The following is a 20,362-nucleotide window of genomic DNA, read 5'->3' as shown; positions in this document are numbered from 1 at the left end:
TGCCAGGATGAAGGCATCATTCACACTGCCCACATATCGGGCACAGACATGCATGATGCGGAGCTGATTGTCACACTCCAGCTGTATTTTCATCGAGTGGAACCCCTTTCAGTTTGTGTGGAACGGCAAATCCAATCCAATCCAATCAAATCCTGTCAGGCGCCAGTGCTGGTAGGGAGACATGCATCTCGTCGATCACACCCTGGACCTGGGGCATCTCGGCAATGACTGCAAACTCAGCTGCCCAGGCTCAGTCCACATTGAATTTAATGTATTGTGCCGACCGCGCATAAAGGGCCTCCATGATGGCATTGATACACCTGTGCACTGAGGTCCATGAGATCCTGGACAGGTCCCCATTTGGCACCTTGAAGAACCCCATGGCATTAACATTCAGGGCGATGATCACCTTGATGGCCACCGAGAGCGTGAGTCCTCCCCCATATACCCGTGGTGCCAGGTGCGCCATGATCTGGCGGATATGTTGCATTGTCTCTCCGCTCAGCCAGCATCTTTGACGGCATGCCCGGTCCAGCAGGTACTCGAATGACAAGCGTTGCCTCCTTTCCACCTCCTCTGCCTGTTGGGTGGCCTGCTCCCATCCTCACGGGCTGTGTCTCGTTCCTCTGGGGCAGGCTTTGCTGCTGCAGGGTCCTCCTCGAGCAACTTCAGCTTGTACACCATCAGTACATCCCCGAAGGCTGCGGCGACTGGGATGAAGGCCTCCATTTCTGGTTGAATTCTGGCTTCTATTGTCCTCAGGGGGTGAAAGAAAAGCATTTTAGCATGGTAGCAAGGCAGCACAGAGGTTGGGGTGGACGTAGAGCCGGAAGTCGCTGAACTCTACGCCCTGGACGGTGAGGGTGGCGATGCTGTACCCCCGGATCGCCACGGTGTGGGATCCGGAGGCCAGGGTGATTCTTTGGGTCACGGTGTGTACCGCGAGGGAGCAGCGCCCTACCGTATCGGGGTGGATGAAGTTCTCAGTGCTCCTGGAGTCCAGAAGGCAGGATATCTCGTGCCCGTCGACCTTCACCTTTGTCGACACGGTCGGAGGTTGTGCGGTCGCGGCTGGTCATCGGCAGTTGCAGGCGATGAGCGGCCCAATGAGATGGCGGTGCCCATTGGTTCTGAGGCAATCAAGATGGCGGCACCCACGGGCCGCACGTGGTCTGAGGAGAGGAAGTTGGCTGTGCCAACTGGCCGCACGTGGGGGGGGGGGGGTGCAAGGACAATAACGGGATTGAGCGGGCCTGGAACACTGCAGCTGAAATGTCCCTTCTTGCCATAGGCCCTGCAGAGCGTGCTCCGTGCCGTGCAGCGCTGCTGGTGGTGTTTTCTCTGTCCCCAGAAGTAGCACTTGCATCCCCCGGGGTTGGTTGGCTGCTGCGCTGCGCAGGCATGGGGTTGGCTGAGGGCAGTCGCTGATGGGGCCCACGATGAGGTGGCCGCTGGCGGGGTCCATGATGCACAGGGTGAGTGGGCTGTGTGGTCGGGGGCATAAGCCTGTACGTTGCGTGAGGCGACTGTGAGCGTGAGTGCTAGTTTCTTGGTCGCCGCGAGGTCAAGCGTGGCACCTTCTAAGAGGCGCTGACGGATGTAGTCAGACCCTACGCCAGTAACGAACGTGTCTCTCATCAGCAGGTTCGAATGTTCAGCAGCCGAAATGGCCTGGCAATCACAGTCTCTCACCAGGGCGAGCAGGGCACGCCAGAAATCTTCCACAGACTCACCGGGAAGTTGGTGCCGTGTGGACAGGATGTGCCTGGTGTAGATCTTGTTGGTCTGCTGAGCGTAATTCTCCTTCAGTAGCGTCATGGCCTCTGCGTAGGTAGGCGCGTCCTGGACGAGGGGAAAGACGTTGGTGCTCAGCCGCGTGTACAGAATCTGGAGCTTCTGTGCTTCTGAGATTGGGTCAGGCGCTGACCCGATGTAGTCTTCAAAGCAAGCTAGCCACTGTGCGAAGTCCTGTTTGGCGTTGTCTGCTTGAGGATGCAGCTGCAGGTGATCCGGCTTGATGCGGAGGTCCGTCTCTGGAAAATCTCTGTGTAATAAATTGATGCACTATCAATTACGACGAGACGAGAGTAGAGAGTAATCGAGGCTTTATTACACAGAGATGTGAGGCCTCCTACAGCAGCTGGCGAAATGGCTGCTGTTCGGAGAGCACACACATTTATACTCCGCCGACTGGGCGGAGCCAGCAGGCAGGAATCTACCCCCGTACCTGTAGTACAGGGGCCTTACCATAATACCAATATATACAATATAATATAACAGTGGTGACTACCACACTCACGTCCTGTGCCCCGATACAGGGGTTACTGTGGGAGTTGCCCTTGTGTCGGCCACGTGCTGCCCTGATGGTGGGGGGCACCCAGTTTGGGTGGGGAGTTGGCGGGGTGGAGGATGAGGCTGGGTTACAGTTGTGGTGAGATGGAGGGTGGTGGCTCGGGTGTGGGGTGGTGGGTTGGAGAGTGGGGGCTGCTGTGAGGGGTGGTGGGGTGGAGGATGGGGACTGGGTTGCGGGGGTGGAGGGTGGTGGCTCGGGTGTGGGGGGTGCTGGGGTGGGTGCACCCATAAGGCGGGTATCACTCTACACTACCATGGGCCACGGTGGGTGGTCAGTGATCTGCATAGCAACATGGCTGCCTTGCAGACTGTGGCAATGGCAGTCTGTGCTTGGCCACCCCGGTCCTGTGGGTGGTAACAGGGGTGACCAATAGATGGGCTGTTATGTCAGGGGTGACCCCACAGCCCATTCCTGGTCGCCCCCTACTATTTGGTGCCTGTTTCCCGATTTTTGAAACCACAAGTGAAACTCGCCGTCGGTCATTCATCCTGGCAGAGGCAGGGCATCTCTGTAGCCCAGGAGAACAGCAGGTTGGGCCCGCTAATGATATGTCAATGGTGCTTACTGTACATGCGGAGTAGAATGCATTGATGCCATTGTCAAGGCACCGGAGCAGGGCAATCCGATGTGCACCCAGTGCCCGCCATGATTTCGCCGTCCAATCTGTTTCCGATTCTGGCGTCACTGGAGGGAGAATCCCGGCCAGGGTTTTTAGAGAAAGGCTTTTGGAAGTGAAGTCTGATATCTATCTCACAACCCTTGTTTATCGTGAGACCAAAAGTAAAGACAGTTTTCTTTCCAAGTCGGATAGTAAAAAAAGAGTAATAATATTTCAAAACAGAGCAGTCGTATCTGAAGACCAGAAAGAGGCGAAAACAACCTCGCTGAAGGAACTATTTGAAGATATTCAGCCAGAGTCTGAAGCAAGTAATACTCGATGCCCTGCTAATTTTACGATGGATTAAGAGCTGTATGTTTCTTTTCATGCTGTTTAATGGGAAATTGGAGAGTTGAGTTAAGGGGCAATTGTAAATTGTTATTTTTGGGTGTGAATTTAAAAGTTAAATATTGTATTCACAATAAAGTTTTGTTTTAGAAATACCAAAGCCTTGTCTTTTTTCATGCAATCATTCCTGGAGCGAATCATTCTTTCCGTACAGTCTTAAAATAAACTAAAATATTGGGGGTTCAGTTCAGTATCCTAGCCACTGTTGGGGTCTGGATTGGGATTGTAATAGAATCTAAAACTCTCCCTCCTGCACCAACTCTTAAGCCACGCATTCTATTCTGAGCTATTCTCCGATTTCTGTACTCACTGGCACATGGCACTGGGTGTATTCCAAAGATTAAAACACGAGAGGTCCTGCTTTTTAGTCTATCCTCTGAATTCTTGTTGCACAGAGTGTCCCAGGCCTTGGACATCTTGACCCATGGTCGAAACCTTTGCTCCCAAAGCCTCCACTATAGATGCCACCCGTGCTGTGTTCGCCTGGGTTGCATGCATGGTCGGCACCACCTCCTGCTCCTGCACATGGTTGGACCATTCAAACACCTGCAGGTGCTGAACTGTTGCTGACACCCCCTCATGTATTCCCTGGCTCTTAGACGGCATCTCCAGTATCAATGGGGCCGGCCTTTCGAGAAGCCTGAAACCCGTCCGGACTGGTGACTGGGGCGGGGCCGCTTCCGACAGTACGCCCTTTGTGGGTTCCTACCTCTACCTGCTGTACCGCTGCACATCTGTGGTCCCCACCAGATAGTGTCCCAGGGGCCTCTTCACTGTTCTGTGCTGTACTGTTCTATGTTCTATGCCCAACCAAAGTGAGTGTCTCTGGGATGGTGGAGGGTGTATGAGACAGCTGTGTTGGGAAGTCAGTATCATCCCCGGAGTGGTGCTCCAGGGTGTCTCGGGTTGTGGGTTGAGGGTTCCCATCACTATCCTCATCCTGTTTCTCGCTGCTCTCCACCTGGAGTTGTGGTTGTGGGGGCAGGGGACACTAGAAGGGCCCGCCTTATCTGCAGGAGACACGCGACATGACGCATGGTTGGACTGTGTGTTAGGTTGGTGTGTGGTGGTATTGGAGGCTGGGTGTTGGGGTGGTGGTGGTTATGAAGGGGGGGTGTCGGGGCGATGGTGGAGGGGGTTGTTGGGGTGGTGGTGGTGGAGGGTGTGTGTGGGAGTGGTGGGGGTTGTGGGTGTTGATGGAGTGGGTATAGGGGTGGTTATAAAGGGGGTGTCGGGGTGATGGTGGGGGGGCTGGGGTGGTGGTGGTGGAGGGGGTTGTTGGGGTGGTGGTGGTGGAGGGTGTGTGTGGGAGTGGTGGGGGTTGTGGGTGGTGATGGAGTGGGTATAGGGGTGGTTATAAAGGGGGTGTCGGGGTGATGGTGGGGGGGCTGGAGTGGTGGTGGTGGAGGGGGTTTTTGGGGGTGGTGGTGGTGAAGGGGGTGTGTGGGGTTGGTGGTTGCAGGGGCTTGTGGGTGGTGATGGAGTGGATATGGGGGTGGTTATGGTGGAGGGGGATGTGTGGGCGTGGTGATAGTGGAGGGGGGTTGTGGGGGTTATGGTTGGGATGGCGACACACCTGCCATGGGGAACTGCAACTCCCTTGCTCACCCTGTGTGATATGCGATGACAGCGACTTGGATGTTTCAGTAGTAGGCAACTCTGAGACTGACCCTGAGGAAGAGCTGATGACAATTTCATTATGCAGCTCCACAGACCACTCACACATTTATGTGTTTGACCAGGATGACCCAGTGCCTGGATCAGCACAACCAGAGAGCATCGTAATCTCGAGTGACAAAGAGCAAGTGAGCGATGTTCCAGTGAGCCAAGAAGGGGGGGAGGCACCTGTAGCCCCAGTTCCAACCTTCATTCAAGCACCAGAAACCCAGGCGATCCAACATGTCGGTGAGGCCACTGTAGGCACTGGTGTCAGGTAGATACATCTTTAAGAAATGGCTGTTTATCAAATAGCTGCAGTCATGTCAGTGTGTGGGTTGAGCTGGGCTATCTGTCTTTTACTTTTGTTTTGAGCTGGCAGCTGCCGTGTGTTTAGTTTAGATTTCAGAGTTGGAGAGCTGCATTCAAAGCAAGCAGCTGTATAATGATCTCTCTCTCTCCAAGCTAAGGAATGTCTCCAGATCACTGGTGTTTTCAAAGTCATACCTGTTTCTGTAGAGCATTTAAACCTGCTGTCTTTATTTTTAAAAAGATTCAACTGATGGATGTTGTTTGGGAAGTTATTAAGGGTTACCTATAGAATATTGTATTTCAAAATGTGTCAGTGTTTGTAGTTGATAAGATGTTTGCTGTGTGTTTATAAAATGTTAACTGGACTCATAGAATAAACATTGTTTGTTTTAAACACATTTTTCTCTCTGTTGCATCACTCCTGTAAAGTGGGTCCTTGTGCTCCCCATAACCAAAATCTATTTAAAGTTGTGGGTCAGGTGAACCCCATGGTATACTTTGGTGTTCTCCCATAATACTGGTCAGGTCCAGTGGTCTATTCTGTGAAATGAGGAGCCGCAGGTTCACCTGTCCCCCTCTGATCTTTTCCCTCTCCTGTCGGTTGTGTGCCTTCTTCTCCTGGGGGAGGGGGGTTGGGGAGGGTGGTGGAGGCAGAAAATGCACAATGTTAGACAGGCGGACGCATGCAGCACAGGGGGGGGATAGCTGGTGGCCTTCATGGCCAGGGCATTCGGTTGCCAGTATGTGTGCTGGCATGTAGTGCAGGGTGGGGGGTTCAGTCGCCCTCTGGGTGCGGGGGGGGGGGGGGGGGGGAGGGACCGCTATGGGTGTGTGGGTCAGGGGTTAGTGCCAGGGGCACAGTGCTGACTGCTCAGCCTAGCCACCCTGAGCAAGCCGTGCAGTGTTTTACGGCACTGTGGACTGGTCCTGGCATCTCCCACCCGCACCCAGTCGCAGTGTACAGCGACAGGTGGCAACCTCCTTCCCAGCCCGGAGTACAGGGTGGTCTGCCTCTCCCCCACTGCGTCCAGCGGGGTCTCCAGTTGAGCATCGGTGAACCAGGGTGCTGCTTTTCTTGTTGGTTGGGATGAGTATGTGTGGGGAGTGGAGTGTTGCGGTTGCAGCTTGTCAGCCTATCCAGTGTCAATGCTGACTCCGGCGAATTGGGCACTATTTTTCATTGGATACGATCGTGTTCCACGTGGCGCCATTGCTAACCCATTAATGATTGAGTAATTGCTCAGGGAACGGCACCAAATTTGCTGTTATGGAGGTCCACCGATGCAGTCCCGGTAACAACATTCTGAAATGGAGTCTCCCGACACCAGTCTCTCGAACAGCTTGCTCCAAAATTGCCTCCCTCCACAGCTTCTCAAAATATCTCTGCCTTCCTTAGCTCCACCCAGCAATGGCCTCGTCTCCCCAAGCTAAAAAAAACAACTTATCTCTGCAGGCTGCAATGCACATGAACTCCCCACAAACTCCCACAGGACAACGAGCATTAGCCCAGAGTGAAAAACACATTCCTTTGTCAATTTCACCTGCTGGCTGCTAAAACCACCCAGGCCCTGCAGAACAGAATTATTTTTAAACAAATTCATTCTAACATTTGATTGCCCTTTATATTTATAATCAAATTTTCTTAATATCTTCTAATCATCACAATTCCTGGCGACCGATTCTGGGGAAGGTAGAACTTGTAGAAGCGGAACGATCTACATCTGAAGCAGAGCAGGACTAACACCCTTGCCGATGGGTTTGCTACTGCTGTTTGGAGGAATTTAAACTAATTCAGCAGGGGAGAGGACACAGACTGTTAGCAGAAGAGGGACACAGCATAATACAGAAATCAATCGGGTCAGAGAGTAGTATGTTAGCGTGCAAGGCAAGGCTGGGTGGCCTCTACTTTAATGCCAGGAGTATATCAAGTAAAATTGATGAGATTAGGGTGAGGATTGACACGTGGAATTGTGATATAGTAGCCATCACGGAGACATAGTTGAGGGAGGGCAGGACTGGCAGCTCAACATTCCTGGATATAGAATCTTCAGGCAAGACAGAGGAGGGGGTAAAAGAGGAGGAGGCATTGCATTATTAGTTAAGGAGTGTCAGGTGGATGTCCCTTTAAGGAATGAGTGTTTATCAAATAGCTGCAGTGATGTCATTGTGTTGGCAGAGCTGGAATGTCTTTCTGTCTTTTTACTTTCGTTTTGAGCTGTAAAGCTGCTCTGTTTTTGGTTTCGTTTTCAGAGTTGGAGAGCTGCAAACAAACCAAGCAGATGTGTATTAATCTTTCTCTCTGCAATCTAAAGAATGTCTCCAGATAACTTGATGATTTCAAAGTAATATCTGTTTCTGTAGAGAATTCAAACCTGCTGCCTTTGTTTAAAAAGGGTTCAACTTATGGATGTTGCTGGCAAAGTTATTAAGGGTTACCTATAGAGTATTGTGTCTGTGGGGTTACGTGTGTTGGTAGTTGATAAGATGTTTACTGCGTGTTTATAAAATGTTAACTGGGTTCATAGAATAAACATTGTTTTGTTTTTAAAATACTTAAGGTCTCTCTTGCATAACATCTGGAGAGTGGACCCTTGTGCTCCCCATAACCAAAATCTATTAAAAGTCATGGGTCAGGTGAACTCCATGATATACTTTGGTGTTCTCTAAACACTGGCACATAATAAATGGGGGGGGGCCTCATGGGGTAAAAGTCTATCTTTCGTGATTGGGTTGGCTTAGTGAACTTAAAGACAGTGAGGGGTGAGCATATTTGTGTTTTGCTTTTCAGGTGTGGTATTCCAGTTTAAGTAGGGAGCGTGTTGTGGACAATGGCTCTTTCAGAGGCTCAGAAGTTCTTGGAGGTGGAGAAGGTCACACACAATACCTTACGAACAGAGACTAAAAAAAAGCTTTTACATTTGGCAAAAACATTGCAGCTAATGTTACCTGACAGCATACGAAAAGATGAGGTACTACGGTGGTAGCTGAGCATTTAAAATTGCCTGAGATATAGTTTGACGTATTAGAACTGACAAAAATCAGTTACAGATTAAACAACTGGACCATGAGAAAGAATTAAAGCAGCTTGAATACGCAATGAGGGACAAAGAAAATGAGAGAGAAAGGGATAGAGAGGAAAAAGAAAAAGAGAAGAAAGAGATAGAGAGGAAACAGGAAAAGAGAGAGAAAGATATGGGGAGAGAAAAAGAAAAGAGAGAGAAAGAGAGCGAGAGGAAAGGGATAGAGATAGAGAGGAGAGGGAAAAAGAGAGAGAGTTTGAACTTTGGAAAATGGCCATGAAACAGTCAGCTAAAATTGGCAGAAGTAAAGGAAAATGTACAGTTTGAGGCTAGTGATGAGGAAAATGAGCGTCATAGTCAAAGGCTTGGTGGGGAATAGATTTAAATATGTCCATGCATTGCCAAGGTTTGATGAGAAGGAGGTAGAAGCCTTTTTCATTTAATTTGAGAAGGTAGCTAAACAAATAAAATGGCCCAGAACATGTGGGTATTACTGATTCACACAAAGTTGGTAGGTAGAGCTAGTGAGGTGTTTGCATCACTATTAGGGGAGGTATCTGGGACATATGAGGAGGTGAGAAAATCCATTTTAGTTGCATATGAACTAGTGCTTGAAGCCTACAGACAAAGATTTAGAAATTTAAGAAAAGAACCTGGTCAAACATACATGGAGTTTGAAAGGTTCAAAACTGAGTAATTTTGATGGGTGAATAAGGGCTTTGAAAAATTACCATACTTATGCAGCTCTCAGAGAAATTATATTTTTGGAGGAGTTTAAAAATTCAATTCCTGATGTAGTGAGATCTCATGTGGAAGAGCACAGGGTTAAAACTGCGAGATTAGCAGCAGAAATGGCAGCTGACTATGAATTAGTTCATAAATCAAAGCTTGGTTTCCGACCAGTTTCAGCCTGTGAGGGATAGAAACTGGGGAATAGAGAAATACACAAGTGGTAGAGGTCAAGGTGATCTGATGGGAGAAACCAAGAAGAGTGCACCTCAGATTAAAAAAGAAATCCAGGAGGGTGAAAGAGACATGGAAAGTTTCAAATATTTCCACTGTAATAAACTAGGCCATATAAAGCCAGTGTTGGGGATTGAATAACGCACTGGGAAGGCTGATGTGGTAAAACAGGATAAGACAGTGGGGTTTGTTAAAGTGGTAAAGGAAAGCCCAAGTGAAGTGAAGGAGGTGCAAAAGATTGTACAGCATGACCAAGAGGTGATTGATAAGAAGCTGCCAGATCTCTTCAAAGAATTTACTTGTGTGGGTAAGGTTTGCTCATGTGTATCAGGAGGAGCAGGTAAAGAAGTCACAATTTTAAGAGATACGGGAGCTAGTCAATCCTTAATGTAAGAGATGAGGAGTTATGTAGTCTGGGAGGAATATTGCCAAAAAAGGTGGTAATATGTGGAATTCAGGGTGAGAAGAGTAGTGTTCCATTATATAAGGTAAGGTTGGAAAGTCCAGTGAAGAGTGGTGAAGTGGTAGTAGGAGTAATAGAGAAACTATCTTGTCCAGGAATACAGTTTATCTTAGGTAATGATATAGCTGGATTGCAGGGACGAGTGATGCCTACTGTGGTTGATAAGCCAGTTGAAAATCAGACAACTGAAGTGTTGAAGGACGAATATCCTGGGATTTTTCCTGATTGTGTAGTAACATGGTGGCAAAGTCACAGGTTAAGACAAGAGGAGAAATCGGGGAGTGAAAATTAAGTTGAAGTTCAATTATCAGAAATTGGGCAGCACGGTAGCACAAGTGGATAGCACTGTGGCTTCACAGCGTCTGGTTCCCAGGTTCGATTCCCCGCTGGGTCACTGTCTGTGTGGAGTCTGCATGTTCTCCCTGTGTCTGCGTGGGTTCCCTCTGGGTGCTCCGCTTTCCTCCCACAGTCCAAAGACGTGCAGGTTAGGTGGACTGGCCATGCTAAATTGCTCTCAGTGTCCAAAAAAAGGTTAGGAGGATATAGGGAGGGTGGAAGTGAGGACTTAAGTGGGTCGGTGCAGACTCGATGGGCCAAATGGCCTCCTTCTGCACTGTATGTTATATGTTCTATGTTCTAAACGATTTTTGATTGTTGGAAAAGAACAGGTGGAGGCTGAGGCGGCGATTTTTCGTTCAGGAAAATTGGTGGAATTACAATAGAAAGATATAGAAATAAAACAGATGTATCAGAAAGCATACAGGGAAGAGGAATCTGAGTGTATACTATAGTGTTATTACCATAAAAATGATGTCTTGATGAGGAAATGGAGACCTTTACATATGCAGCCGGCTGAAAAGTGGGCAGAAGTTCATCAAGTAGTATTGCCGGTAGGGTATAGAAAGGAGGTGTTGCGAGGAGCACATGAGGTACCAGTGGGAGGTCATTTGGGAGTAAGGAAAACTCAAGCTAATATCCATAAACATTTTTATTGGCCTGGACTACATAAAGATGTCATTCAATTTTGTCGATCATGTCACACATGTCATGTGAATATGCTTAAAAGGTACTTTGAAAGGGAAGGAGAGCAAAAAGAGGAAGTTGTAATGATTATAACTCAAAGTGAAGAACCAAATCCAGGTGACTTTGAATTTGACATCCCTCAAATTAAATTGGAAAATGAGGATGTTCTTAAAAATTGGGATAAATGGTTGAGTTACTTCCAGAGGAAAAACGAACTGAACTGAAATAGTTGTTAATATCACATGGGCAAGTTTGTGGAGACAAGTTGGGAAGTACTAAAATGGCTGTACATGATGTAGATGTGGGAAATGCTGTTCCAATTAAACAACATCCATATAGACGTAACCCTTTCAAATTGGCACAGGTTAACAAATAAATTGAGAGTATGCTTAAAAATGGCATAATTGAAGTGGGTTGCAGCCAACGGAGCTCACCCATGGTGATGGTACCAAAACTGGACGGTACCCAATGGTTGTGTGTGGACTATAGAAAGGTTAATGCAGTTACAAGAACGGACTCTTATCCTATCTCACGCTTGGAGGATTGCATTGAGAAAGTGGGACAATCAGCTTTTATTTCCAAACTGGATTTACTTAAAAGTTGCTGGCTGGTACCTTTATCCGAAAGAGTGAAGGTGATTTCAGTTTTTGTGACTCCTGATGGTAGACACCAATTCAAAGTTATGCCATTTGACATGAAAATGCCTCAGCCACATTTCAACGGTTAACTAACACAGTTGTTTCAGGATTACCCAATTGTGCGGTACACGTCGATGATCTGGTAATTTTCAGTCAGACATGGAAAGGACATTTGAAGCATCTGATGGAGTTATTCGATCGACTTCAGGAGGCGGGTTTGGTGGTAAACCTAGCCAAAAGTGAATTTCCTTGGCCATACAATCGGACAGAGTCGAATGGTCCCACGGGATGTGAATTCAAAAGTTACTGAGGAGTTACCTATACACTTGACACGAAGGGGACTAATGCAATTTCTTGGCGTGAGTGGATTTTATTGAAGATTTGTGCCAAATGTTTGCAGCGTGGTTGCTCCACTGACGGACTTGGTGAAGAAACGTCGCAAAGTTCCTTGGACAGCGGAGTGTCAACAAGCATTTGACTGACCCAGGCTGTCTTAACTAATGCCCCAATTTTTTTAATTCCCCTTTGGCCACAAGGGAAGTGCCAGAGGACTGGAGAACAGCTAATGTAAGAAAGGTTGTAGAGATAAACCAGGCAACTACAGACCAGTGAGTCCCAAGTCAGTGATAGGGAAACTATTGGAGAAAATTCTGAAGGAGAGAATCTATTTTCACTTGGAGAGGCAATGTTTGGTCAGGGATAGTTAACATTGCTTTGTCGGGGGAGGACATGCCGAACAAATTTGATTGAATTTTTTGCGGAGGTGACCAGGTGAGTAGGTGATGGGAGTGCAATTGATGTAGTTTATATGGATTTCAGCAACACCTTTGACAAGTTCCCACATGGGACACTGATGAAAAAGGTAAATGCACATGAGATGTATGGTAACTTGATAAGGTGGATTCAAAAGTGGGAGCCAGAGTTTGATGACTGATGACTGCTTTAGTGACTGGAAGCTCATGTCCAGTGGTGTACATCAGGGATCTACATTAATGACATAGATGACTATGTGGGGGCAGGATCAGCCAATTTGCAGATGGCACAAAGATTGGCCAGCTGGTTAACAGTGAGGTTGAGTATCTTGGGTGACAAGAAGATACAGACGGGATGATCAAATGGACAGAAAAGTGGCAGGTGGAATTTAACGCTGAAAAGTGTGAGGCGTTACACTTTGGAAGGAATAATTTGACAAGGAAATATTCAATGAACGGCATGACACTGGGAAATTCCAAGGATCAAAGTCCACAGAACTCTGAAGGCGGGAGAGCAAGTTGACAGAGTGGTGAAAAAGGCAAATGGGACACTTGCCTCTATCAATCGAGGCATAGATTACAAAAGCAGGGAGATCATGTCGGAGTTGTGAAACTTTGGTGAGGCCACAGCCAAAGTTCTATGGTCGCCACTTTATGGGAAATACGGGATTGCACTGGAAAGGGTGCAGAGGAGATTCACCAGGATGTTGCCTGGAATGGAACATTTAAGTTATGAAGAGAGGTTGAATTGGCTTGGGCTGTTTGTGCTGGAGCAGAGAAGACTGAGGGGTGACCTGATCATGGTGTACAGAATTAAGAGGGACATGGTGGATATGGAGCAGGTGTTCCCCTCAGTTGAAGGATCAGTCACGAGGGGACACAGGTTCAAGTTGAGGGCAGGAGGTTTGGGGGGAATTTGAGGAAAACATATTTTACCCAGAGGGTGGTGACGGTCTGGAATGCACAGGGATGGGAGGGCAGAAGAGGAGGTTTGCCTCACATCCTTTAAAAATACCGGGATGAGCACTTGGCACGTCATATCGCTCAAGGCTATGCACCAAGTGCTGGCAAATGGGATTAGGTGGGCACGTCATGAGTTTTTCATCTGTTGGTGCAGACTAGATGGGCCAAAGGGCCTCTTCTGCACTGTGTGATTCTGGATTTCCCCTTCAAAAGGGTAGGTCCACTGGCACCCTCTCCCTCACTTCGCACCCCCCCCACCCCGCCCCTCTACTAGCCCCCCAACTCCACGCACACACCAAATGTGAAATTCAGGCCTATGAAAAGGGAGGTTAGATTATTATTATTTTCTATGCAAATGGCACTGAATGCTCTATTGGAACTGTGATTGATGGAAGCAGACTACTTCGTGGGTTTCAAAAAGGAATTGGATAAATATTTTAGAAAGTAACATTTACAAGGGCATGGAACCCAATTAATGGCTCTTTCAGACAAAGAGTCAAGGGCCAAATGCCCACTTCTTGACTGCTAAATACGATGATTCATTTTGCTCTTCTAACAACATATGCGATCTGACCATGCAAGTGAAAGTTAGACAGCCCTCTGCATCTACAAACTCCGATGGATGCTAAAATGAGACAGACGCTGAAATGTAATGGATAAAATGTGCATTAGACGTATCATTTTTTATAATTAGTACATCTCTTGAGATTTGGCTCATGGTGATTCAGTTTTATTACAATAGGAATGTAACAACATTATATCTATCAGGGCCACTGAGCTTTGGTAACTACGATTCCATAACATTGCAGTACTTTGGGTTTCAATTATGCAAGTCACACTGTGAAAACTGTAAATGAGTAACCTCAATTATCATAATACGTTCTTTTACCAGTGTGCTTAATGTTTATCGTTTGACTGTTTTAAACCGTGGAGGGTACACAACAATGTGTTTCAGATGGAAAGTCGGTCCCTGGAGGGCAAGAATTTTGAGCAACCCTTTCGGAGGAACCTAGGCCGTAACATCCTAAAGATGAAGTGGAATCTGCCCCATTACGAATATACATACCCGAACATATGAATTAAGAGCAGGAGTAGGCCACTCGGCCTCTCGAGTCTGCTCTGCCATTCGATAAAGTCATGGCTGATTTAATTGTAACCTCAACAAAAATATTCCTGCCGATCCCTGTTCGCCTTTCACCCCCTTGTTGCTCAAGAATCTATCAAGCCCAGCCTTAAAAACGCTCAAAGACTCTGCTTCCACTACCTTTTGAAGAGAGTTCCAGAGACTCAGGACCCTCTGAGAAAAATATTTCCTCACCTCTGTTGTATTTTTAAACTGTGACCCCTAGTTCTAAATTCTACTTTAAAAAAAATATTTTTATTCCAAATTTTCAACTTCTTACATGTTACAGCAATAAACCCATCCATCATATTGAGCCCCCCACCCAACCAAACCTCCCCTCCCTTCTTCCCCCCACTCCTCCCTCAGCAGTCAACGGTAAGCAACTCTCCGATATGCAGAATGAACAAACCCCAGCTTTTGTGGAACCCATCAATTGCAGCACCCCTTCCCCGAGCAAATTTCATTTTTTCCAGGCTAAGAACTCCAATGCTGAGGTACAGGGTCAAGAAGCTGACCTCCACCCCAACAAGACCCACCTGCGAGCAATCAGCGAGGCGACGGCTAAAACATCTACCCCCGCACCCGCCTGCAAATCCAGCTGGTCTGACACCCCGACTATGACTTCCAGGGGACTGGGTTCCACATCTACGTGCAAAACCCCCCCCAAAATGGTGCTGAAAACTGTCCTCCAAAACCGTTCTAGATTTGGGCAGGACAAGAACATGTGGACATGATTAGCAGGACCACTCGCACACCGTTCACAGACATCCTCCATCCCCTCAAACAGCCAGATCATTTTGGCTTTGTCAGGTGTGCCCTGTCCACCACCTTCAGCTGTATCATCCCCAGCCTTGCGCACAACGTCAACGCACTCACCCTCCGCAGCACCTCACACCACAATCCCTCCTCCCTCTCTGCCCCCAACTCCTCCAACTTAGCCTTGACCCCCACCCGCCCATGCTTCAGAATCCTCCCATAAATCACCGAGACGACCCCCCCTGCTGACAGCACCTCCTCCAATAATGAGGAGGCAGGCGCTATCTGGCAGGCTGGGAAAACCTTCCTCTCCTCCTGTGCCAACCCAAACTCCTTATTCAGCTCCTCCAAGCTCGCAAAGCACCCTCCCAGAAACAAATCCTCCATCTTCTTAATCCCCCTCTCCTCCCATCCCCGGGACCTCGTATCCGCCCTCCCCGGCTCAAATCCGTGATTTCCCCTATTCAGCATCCGCTACCAAACTAAAGCGCTGCCGGAATTGCCTCCAAATCTTCAGCGTGGCCACCACCACCAGACTTGCCAAATACTTTCCTGGAGCCAGCGGGAGCGACGCCGTTGCCAGTGTCCGCAACCCCGACCCCCAACATGAACCCACCTCCACCCTTACCCACAAAGCCCCTGTCTCCCTATTCCAACCCCAAACCTTCTCTGCATTCACTGCCCAATAATGGTACCTCAGATTCAGGAAGCCTAACCTCCCCCCACCCCCCAACAACTGCTGTCTCCTCTGCAGCACCACCTTCCTTATCCTGGCTACCTTCCCTGCCCAAACAGAAATCAGCCTGTCCACCCCCTTGAAAAATGCTTTGGGCACTGAAATAAAAACAAAAACCATGGTGAAATATTAATCTTCACCGCCTGTACCTGACCCGCCAACAACAGAGGAAGATTATCCCACTCGACAAATCAGCCTTCGCCCTCTTCACCAAACTAGAGAAATGTAACCCCCGAAGCCCTGCCCAATCCCAAGCTACCTGCACCTCCAGACACCTGAAGTGAGTCAGGTGGTGGGGGCCACACGGAATGGCGACACCCCTACCCCTGTTGCTGGAGGGGAACCCACAATATACTCGCTTTTGCCCAAATTCTGCTCATATTATACACTAAAAACATCCCTAATCTAAGAAGCAAACTCATTGGCCGGGATTCTCCGAGCCTGCGCCGGGTTGGAAAATCGGCATTGATGCTGAAAATACCAGCCACGCCGTTCCGGCGACCGGAGAATCCATGGCAGTCGCAGTCAACCGGCCGGGTTCTTGCTGAGTTCCCACCGAGTTCCGCCGGTGTGGTTCACATATGGTACCACCTGGTGGGAGCTCTGGCCGTCCTGGTGAGGGGGGGGGCTGTGTTTATCAGATTCTGGGTGGGGCCTCACCGATGGCCAGGCCCGCGATCGGGGGCTACTGATCGGGGGGCACGCGCGACGTGGGGGGGTCCTTACCTTCTCCCGCGCGGGCCCGCTGTGTCACTACACCATGTTGAACACTGGCGTGGAAATGGCCACCATGCGCATGTGCAGGTGAGGAAATGGGCCCTACACACATGCTCAGGCATGGAAACGGCCACCGCACGCATGCGCCGGCGTGGAAACGGCCACCGCGCGCATGACTGGACCAGCGGCAGCTGTGCAGGGCCACGTATCGGCGCTGGAGATGCGTGGAACACTCCGTTGCCATGCTGGCCCCCTGTGGCCACTGAATCGCTGGGCCAAGAGACCCATTGATGCCGGTGTCAACACATAGCCGGGGTTTCGGAGAAATCCCGGCCATTATGTCCCCCATTAAGGATCCGGGATCCGAAATGTATAATAGCAAATCATCCACGTAGCAGGACACCCCCCCCCCCCCCCCCCCCCCCCGCCAACCCTGACTATCCCCTTCCACAACTCCGAGCTCTCAGTGCAATAGCCAAAGGCTCTATCGCTGACGCAAACAGAAGGGGGGACATGGGGCATCCCTCCATACAGCACGGTAGCATAGCGGTTAGCAGAGTTGCTTCACAGCTTCAGGGTCCCAGGTTCGATTCCTGACTTGGGTCACTGTCTGTGCGGAGTCTGCACGTTGTCCCCGTGTGTGCGTGGGCTTCCTCCGGGTGCTCCGATTTCCTCCCTCAGTCTAAAGATGAGCAGGTTAGGTGGATTGGCCTTGCTAAATTACCCTTAGTGTCCTAAAAGGTTGGGTGGGGTTATTGGGTTATGGGGATAGGGTGGATGTGTGGGCTTGGATAGGGTACCCTTTCCAAGGGCTGATGCAGACTCGATGGTCCAAATGGCCTCCTTCTGCACTGTAAATTCTATGATTTCCAGTTGCAACAAAAAATACCCTGAATTCATATCATTCATGCACATGCTCGCCATCGGCTCCTTATACAGCAGCTTCACCCATTCCACAAACTTAGGCCCAATCCCAAACTTCTCCAATGCTAATCAGATAATTCCACTCCACTCTGTCAAACAGCTTCTCCGCATCTAATGCCACCACCACCACCTCCAACTCCCTTCCCTCTGCTGACAGAAGCACCATATTCAGTAGCTGCCTGACATTCAATAAAAACTGTGTTCCCTTAACAAACCCCATCTCAACCTCTCCAATCACCCTCGGAAGACACACATCCAACCTTAACGCCAGCAACTTTGCCAATATCTTGGTGTTCACATTCAGCAGAGATATGGGCCTATACGCCCCACACTCCACCAAGTCCTTATCCTTCTTTAGCGGCAACTTGATGGAGGCCTGTCCCATCATTTTTGGCCCTAGTTCTAGATTCTAGAGGAAACATCTACCACATCCACCTTGTCAATACACCTCAGAATCTTACTATACCTTCACCGAACTGCTTCTAATGCATTTAAGTCCTTCTTTAAATAAGGAGACCAGTTCCATATGCAATACTCCAGATGTCAAACCCGATTTAACCAATTGGGAACAGAGTCCCATGAGAGCGCGTTTAGCCGCGTGTTTCCCAGTGCACGCACTGCTGAGAAACACAACGGCATCTATCGCGACTTCGGTTGGAAACGGGGCCTCAGAGGGGTATGCACGCTGAGGCCGCTCTTAGTCCCATTTCCTGCACTCCTCTCGCCAGAACTCCTCAGTGCAGGTAGAGATCTCTCCAGCCCCTGAAGCGACTTTCCAAGCCCCTACTCATCTCTAAGAGGGTTTTCAGGCCCCCCCTGCAGACCACCTCACATGCACATGGCACCTCGGGGCGGATTCTCATCAGTAGAAAATGCCAGCTTTTGCACCTGGGAAGTGCAGGCTGGCACTGCCATTTGTGAGGACCGGTATTGATTGACGCTCGCTCAAAGTCTCCGAGGCAAAGGGGATAGATACTAAAGCCTTGGTTACCTCAGGGAACTAGTCAGCTACTCTCACTCTAATATGCAGATTTGCCAAAAAGTGATCCCACCAGCAATGGGCAGGATTCACATTGCGACATAGAATCATAAAGAATCATGGAATTTACAGTGCAGAAGGAGGCCATTCAGCCCATCTAGTTACACCGGCCCTTGGAAAGAGCACCCTACTTAAGCCCATGCCTCCACCCTATCCCCGTAACACAGTAACCCTTTGGACGCTAAGGGGCAATTTACCGTAGCCAATCCACCTAACTTGCACATCTTTGGACTGTGCGCGAGGAAATTGGAGCACCCGGAGGAAACCCACACAGAAACGGGGAGGAAGTGCAAACTCCACATAGTCACCCGAGGAGGGAATTGAACCTGGGTCCCTGGAGCTTGAGGCAGCAGTGCGAACCATTGTGCTACTGTGACATCTCGTGGGATCACATTAGAACTTGCGTGGCGTAGCGAGCCGGTTAGATCACTGGAGTGGGGTCTCCAGCGTCTACCACCCAAGTTGCACTACGCCGCCGTGACTTTCAGGTGCATCAATGGCCAGTATATCACACCCGTGGTCTAACCAATGCCCTGTATAACTGAAGCATAACCTCTCTATCTTTGTAATCAATTCCCCTCACAATAAACTATTAGCTTTCCTAATTACTTGCTGAAATTGCCCTGACACTCTAGCCATCACCATTATGCCAGGGTCCTCTGAATAGGCGGCCTGGGCAGCTGCCTGCAGACGGACGGAAGGGGCAGCAATCTAAATGTTTTAATTGGGGTCCTGTGATGTTGTGAGCTGATTGTTTGTCGTGCACAGGCTTCCCAATATCAATTGGCATTCTGGCCAGTTTCAACTACAAATATCCCTTAGTTTTTTTCAGGGGCTAGGAGGAGCATATATATTTTCCTGGTTAACATTTGTTATATTTGTCGAACATATGGATGCTTAAGGTGTTTATACTTAGCCTAGAAACAGAAAGCTGACTGGAAAAGGAGATAGAAGAAAAATTTCAACAAGCATTTTAGGCTCATTTGATTGGTTCACCTTCGCTTTCTTTTTTTTTAAATATAATTTTTATTGGAATTTTTTACAGAAAATATGAAACATAACGACAAACAATGTAATGCAACAAAATAACCCATAATAACTGTAACACCCCCAGACCGTATCGACCCATGTATCATATCCCCCCCACCCCCCTAACCCCAATGAACAACAAAAGAACTTAAAATATATTAAAATTAAATAAACAAACATAGTCATTGTCCGCCCCCCCCCCCCCCCCTTTTCCCTCCCCCTTCCCCCCCTCCCACCCCGGGTTGCTGCTGCTACTGTCCCTGTACCCTATCGTTGAGCCAGAAAGTCGAGAAAAGGTTGCCACTGCCTAAAGAACCCTTGTACCGACCCTCTTAGGGCGAATTTGACCTTCTCTAGCTTAATGAAACCCGCCACACCTTCGCTTTCTAATGGTCATTCATATATTTGAATCGGAGCCACCCACAACTCGTCATTAACTCACAAATGATAGAATTATTTTTCAATCACAGTGTGCTTGCAAACAGGCAAACAGGGAAAAATAAATTTAGTGTCGCGATTTGACCGGAAAAAAAAATCTATGGACACGATTCAACTAAAAAGGAACAATGTCCCATAGTGCATTTAGCCCAGTGTTTCCCAGCACTCGCAGCGCCAGGGAACAACACATGGCTACACAACGCCACTCATGTTAAATAAGGGGCCTCAGCGAGGAACGTGCGGCCGAGACTGCACATAGTCCCATTTTCTACATCGAGGAACTTCGGCACTTCTGGGGTGCCTGGGTGGCACTGCCAGGTAGAGACCAGTACTAAACGGCACCCTGGCGAGGTCTCCCAGGCACTGCCATTAGGTCCTGGGTGCCGGCAAAATCCCGCGAATGTATATTTAAGTGAGCCTAATGGGTCATTTAAGTATTCTGCTCTGGCTC

This window comes from Scyliorhinus canicula, chromosome 12, assembly GCF_902713615.1.
Source record: "Scyliorhinus canicula chromosome 12, sScyCan1.1, whole genome shotgun sequence".
Lineage (NCBI taxonomy): Eukaryota > Metazoa > Chordata > Chondrichthyes > Carcharhiniformes > Scyliorhinidae > Scyliorhinus > Scyliorhinus canicula.
Note: the sequence above shows the minus strand (reverse complement) of the source record.